This window comes from Musa acuminata, chromosome BXJ3-6 (assembly GCF_036884655.1).
Source record: "Musa acuminata AAA Group cultivar baxijiao chromosome BXJ3-6, Cavendish_Baxijiao_AAA, whole genome shotgun sequence".
NCBI classification, from domain to species: Eukaryota; Viridiplantae; Streptophyta; class Magnoliopsida; order Zingiberales; family Musaceae; genus Musa; species Musa acuminata.
The window spans coordinates 15704599-15711113 of record NC_088354.1 but is presented as its reverse complement, the minus strand read 5'-3'; positions in this window follow the sequence as shown (position 1 = coordinate 15711113).

The window sequence follows — 6515 nt, the reverse complement described above, 5'->3', positions numbered from 1 at the left end:
CCCTGTCCAAATGTATGAAAGAGTCAAATTTCATTTTCGGATTTTCTTGATCCTAACAATTGGATTTTCTTGATACATTATCCTCTTCCGAACTTAACAAGCATATGTCATATCAAGTTTAATTCACATCATTGATTTTTGACATATGGAATCATCTAGCAAATGCACTTATCATGTGAAAAATATTTTTCGAGAAACATATTTGATGATTCCCTCTTATAAAAGGAAGATATTTTTACATACAAGGATTTGACTCACTTACATATCTTAATCCTTGCAAAAATGAAGTGTACTTTAATATCTTATCGATTTAAACTTCACATATGGCTTTCCTCCTTCATGTAAAAAGATAACAAATAAAAAGGAAGAAGCAATAAAAGCTATCTCCATGTCATGTTTTCCTCGAGATGTTTGCATAATTGGTATCCTATCACTCACTGTTGGAAAATGACATGAACCAACTTATAGCATCGCACTTATATTTAAAATTTGCTTATATCGTTCTCCTTGTTGTTGATGACAAAGGGGGAGAAATATATAAATTGATACTATGAGTGACATATTTGAATAATATGAATAGATGTTATGAATGCCATATTATGATGAGATATCAAAAGCAGCATTCATATGAATAGGTGCTATGAATGTCATATCATGTTAAGATATCAAGAACTTGAATCGCAATTTTACATGTTGATATCTTACCATTTGATGATAGCAAACTTGCATGATGCTAACAATAGATATTATGTTTTTCATGCAATGAGTTAAACTTATATCACAAACACTTGATTGTGGTACTTCTCCTTTTTGTTGATGACAAAGGGGGAGAAGTATGTTGATGACATGATATGTTATGCATAAGTTTATGATGACATGTTGCTTGGATTTTTGAATCCAAGAATTTCTATCAATATGGCATATTGATAGGGGGAGTTTGTTTAAACTCTGGGAGTTAAGGTTAACTCCGATTATGATGACATGTTGCTTAGATTTTTGAATCTAAGAGTTTCTATCAATATGGCATATTGATAGGGGGAGTTTGTTTAAACTTCGGGAGTTAAGGTTAACTCCGTCATCAGGTGGTTGTCATCATCAAAAAGGGGGAGATTGTTGAATCTCGTATTTTGAAGATGAAACCACTTGATATATGTTTATGATTTAATCTACGTTTTGAGTAACGCAGGATACTTCGATCAGGATGAGACAATTAAAGCAGGAAAATCATGTTGTGCTGGAGGAACATGTCAGAAGATTGGACGTCGGTCCGGTAGATCGGTCGACGTATCGACAGAAGGCTTCGGGCCGTGGACTCGGGCATCGTACCAAGAAGAGCGGGTATTGTGCCAAGGATATCGGAGTTGCGGAGTCAACTAGCCGATTGGGCAATAGGCTGCAGGAGAGGACGATGCGCCGAAGAATCGGACGAAGCGTCGAGGGACCAATGACATGCCGGACAACTTGGTTAATTGCTTAGGATTAATTGTCTCGATCGAAGTTTGTGTTTTACATGTGCAGGATTAACTACGATGAAAGTAAGACATGTAGCTGGAGTTGCGCTGGAGTCAAGACTATGATCACGTTGGGAGTTCGAGAGTTCGACGGAAGTTCGGACGGTCGTCGGAGGTTTTGCGGGAACAAATCCGAGAAGTCCAGAAGCTTGCCAAAGAAACTCGTCGAAACTCGCCAAGATCAAATCGTGAAGTCTAGGAGCTTGCCGGGAGTCCGCAGAATGGTTTCCGAGAGTTTATCGGAAGACCGCCGGAAGTTCATCGGAAGCTCGCCGGAAGAAGTCTTGACTTGCTGACTTTGTAATAGCTTAAGAAATGTCTTTAAATTTGTAGTTAGCACGTTAATTAGGGTTAGGATTAGGTGTTAATCTTATAACCCGGTTAGGGGCCAATTGGGCCCGAATTCGGACTGGTTTGGGCCAAGTTTGGAGCCCAACCAATGATCTGAAATAGTGCCAAGAGGTGCAACCGCCCAGGCCAGGAGGTAACACCGCCTGGGCTAAGTCTCCCAGGGAGACTGGGCGGTGCAACCGCCCCAGCCAGGAGGTGCAACCGCTTGGGCTCAGTCTCCGAGCGAGACTGGGCGGTGCAACCTCTCCTGACAAGAGGTGGCACCGCTTGAGCTCAAGTTTCGAGCTCTGCAAGGCGGTGCAACCGCCCCAGTCAGGAGGTGCAACCGCCTGAGCTCGGTCTTCGAGCTATGGCAGAGAGGTGCAACCGCCCCTGACAGAGGTGGCACCGCCCAAAGGCTCAGTCTTCGAGCTCTGCCAGGCGGTGCAACCGCCCCAGTCAGGAGGTGCAACCGCCTGATCCCGGAATTCCGGAAATTGACAGTTTTGAGCTCCAAATTTGAACTGGGTTGGGACCTATAAATACCCCACCCATTCAGCACTGAGAGAGTAAGAACTTACCCGAAATCTTGATATTTCTCAGTGATTTTTAGAGCTCAAAATTATTGTAAAGGCCAAAAGTTCTTCTCCCTCTGTTCTTCCAAGTTCTGAGTTGTAAAGAGAGGAGAGAAAATTTCTGTAAGGGTTGTCTCCTAAGCCCGTCAAAAGGAGTGAAACTGTAAAAGGGTGGTTGGCCTTCGCCTATTGAAGGAAGGCCTCTAGTTGACGTCGGTGGAGGAAGCCAAAAGTGGAGTAGGTCAAGATTGACCGAACCACTCTAAATCTCGGTTTGCATTTACTTTGAGCATTTTATCTTTACTGCAAACCTCCTAAATAGCTACTGCCTTCTGCGCTTTTACAAACGAGTTTCTAAGTTCAGAGCTTTCCAAATATGCGTTTAGACGTAAATCGACTTTTTCGTACGATCATTACATTTCAGTTTACGTTTACGTTTTGATTTCAATCATAACTGCAAACTGCCTTCTGCGCATTTATAAAACGTATCTCAAAGTTCAGTATCCTCAAAATTGGCATTTAGACGTAAATAGGTTTTATCGTACGAACGTCGCATTTCAGTTTGCGCTTGCATTCTGATTTTTATCATAAACTGCAAACTGCCTTCGTAGAATTACTTTAACGTCATCTCGCTTAATCTTAAGTTAAAGTAATCTTAGAATCGGCTTTTACATCGAAATCGTTTTTATCAAACGAACGCATCTTTCGGTTTTAATCGCAGAAAGATTTCCGCTGCACTAATTCACCCCCCCCCCCTCTTAGTGCTCTTGATCCTAGCAATGGCACCGCCACTAACAGGCGATGGCACCACCAGCATTGGGAACCCAAGAGGATTCAAAATTTGGAGCCCAAATTTGAATCCTCTTGGGGCTTATAAATACCCCTCAATTCTCAGCTGAGATTATAACTTTTGAGAAGTAATAGATTGAAATAAAAGCCTTAGTAAAGTCTTTAGCAAGTCTTGTTTTCAATTGCTTGAGTGTTCACCTCCTTCTTTCTCATTGAAAATTTGTAAGAGTGTGAACTACTTGTAAAAGGTTGTAAGAGGGGTATTTGTCCTTCCCCTTCAAAGTGATTTGCTAGTGGAAGTTGGGAGCCTCTTTGAAGAAGGCTTCGCAAGTGGATATAGGTCATTTTGACCGAACTACTTTAAATTGGTGTGTTCCTTGAATGTGTGAGTTCTTACTTTCCTGAAATTGTTATTTACACTACTGCTAGCTTTCAGTTTTCATCCACTCAAGTTACTATCGAAACGAAATTTTCTCGTATTTACGAATTCGTTATTAAACTTAAAGTTTTAATCCGCTGTACTAATTCACCCCCCCCTCTTAATGCCACTTCGATCCTAACAATATGAACACCATATATATCAATATTTCAATTAAAAGTGAAGTAGAGATGATATCAATAGTTCAACATTTATTGAGAAAACTTAAAAATATTAATATTATATTATTTATTACAATAATACTTCCTTCATTGTGTTCATATAAATAATCCTATATTTTTTTAATTAAATTATTATAAATGATTTGAGAATGTATAATTTACATTGAGAAATAGATATTGATCTTATTTGTTAAAAGGATTATAGACTCGATTGAGAGTTATGTGAGGCAAATAATCAAATAAATGAAAAAGGTCTAAAGGCTTAGTTTTAATTATTGTTAATAATATTTATACTTCATTATAAAATATAATTAGCAAACTAGAATATTAAAAGGTTGATTTAAAATTATTAATAAGTCATTAATTAATACCTTAATGATATAATTATTGTAGCTTTATCAATCGAGGAATTCAAAGATATATCCTCGATTGATAAAGCTACAAATTTTAAAAATATTATATATGAATATAGATGAGTCATTCACATATAATTTATTTTTAACTTTTTTTTTAGTTTGGCTAATTTAAAATTTGCTATAACATAAATAAATAATAAGTAAATTTAAATGAGCTATCAAGTATATGTGCTTAGAAAAAAATAAGATTAAAATAGGAAAGACTTATAATATCTTGGGTACTGCTTACAATAAAAGCTCGAAGCATAATTTATCAAATTAATTAATTAATTTTATAAATACTATAATGAAAAAATGTTCACATTAAAGTGTTATTTCTATGAATTGATTCTAATACTTCAATTTATATTACTAATAATATATAGGGATTCATTTTAACTTGAAAACCAAAAGGCATGAAAGGATCATTATTGTAGGATATCATCTTAAATTAAAAGTGATAAAAGTAAATACTTATCGTCTATGCATATAGATGATTTATTTGATGGATCTTGTGGATGCATATTATATTCCTACAATTTTAAAAATTTAGTTATTATATCTAAAATTATTAAAATATTATTTTTTTAGTAATATAAATTTAGTATATTTTATTATTCAATAAAAGTTAATCTTAAAATTTTATATAATAATTTATATAGAATTAATTTGAATCTTGAGTTTATAACGACAATAGTGACCCTGTAATTAGATGTTGGATTTGAATATAGTTTTAATGATAAAAAATCTTATATATTATGACACATGTTTGGAGACATATTTCTAAGAAAAAAATTAAAAGATTAGTGAAGAATAATATTTTGAAAGATTTAGACTTCATTGATTTTAATACTTATATAGATTACATTAAGAAAAAGTAAACTAAATATATAAAAAAAATCACAATAAGTAAAAAACTTTATGAGATTATTTATATTGATATTTGTTGACCACTTCATGTTCCCTAGAAAGAGATATTTTATCACCTTTATAAATAATATGTTAAGATCTAACTATGTATATCTAATTCACCTAAGGTCTCATGTTCACACATACACACACACACACACACATATATATATATATATATAAAAGATTGTTGAAGGGTAAAATTATACTCTTATATATATGATTAGGAGCATTATAAGTTATTCTTCTATAAGCTAATTTCATCAACTTATTTTGAGTTATGGATTGGTAGAAAATCTAACTTGAGACATTTATATATTTAGGATTGTCCTATAAAGATAAGAGTTTTTAATTCACATAAAAATAATTTATATTCAAAGACCATTTCTATGTATTTTATTATATATATCTAGAAAAATTCAAAAGAGTACAAATTTATTGCCCTAATAATAGTATGAGAATAGTTGAATGTGATTAAATAAGATTCCTAAAAAATCTTAACATAATCTTGATATTAAGAAGATATAAGTTAATATTTTTTTATCATTTTATATTTGAGAAGTTGTTCATCAAATCACTAAATGAGTTGATAAAGATGACCAATAAAATAATGTTAATAAGCTCCCACAGAATGTTGATATTATTGTTGCTGATGACTTGTAGAATAATTATAATTAGTAGTTTTGAGAAAATCTTAAAAAAGAAAGGAGACATACTATTTTGATGATTATCTGATATATTTACAAGAATTAAATTACAATATCAAACAAATTCCTTATTATTTTCACAAGTATGAAAAGTAATGATTTTGAAAATGATATGATATAATAAAAGAAAAGTTAAAATCAATAGACCATATTGATATTTAAGAATTCGTTGAATTACCTAATAATCATAAAAATCTATTATATATAGGTCTTTAAGACTAAACATGACTCAAAGGATAATATTGAATAATATAAAGTTATACTTATGATTAAAATTTTTACTCATAAGGAAAACATTATTCATACGAGATATTTTCTCTAGCTTACCTAATGGACTTATTAAGAATCATCATAATATTAGTGACTTATTATAATTTTAAGTTACATTAGATGAATGTGAAAATAATTTTTTGAAATAAAAATCTAGATAAAGAAATTATATAGATTAATATAAATGATTTGTAGAGAAAAGAAAGAAACATGAAATTTAGCATGTAAATTAAATATATATATATTTATGATTATAAATAAGATTTGGGATAATGGTATATTAAGTTTTATAATATAATTACTTCCTTCAAATTTAAGAAAAATACTATTGATTAGTATTTATATCTAAAGATAAAGATCAGTAGGAGCAAGCTTATTATATTAGTTATTGTATATTAATAATATTTTGCTTATCTATAGTAATCTTGG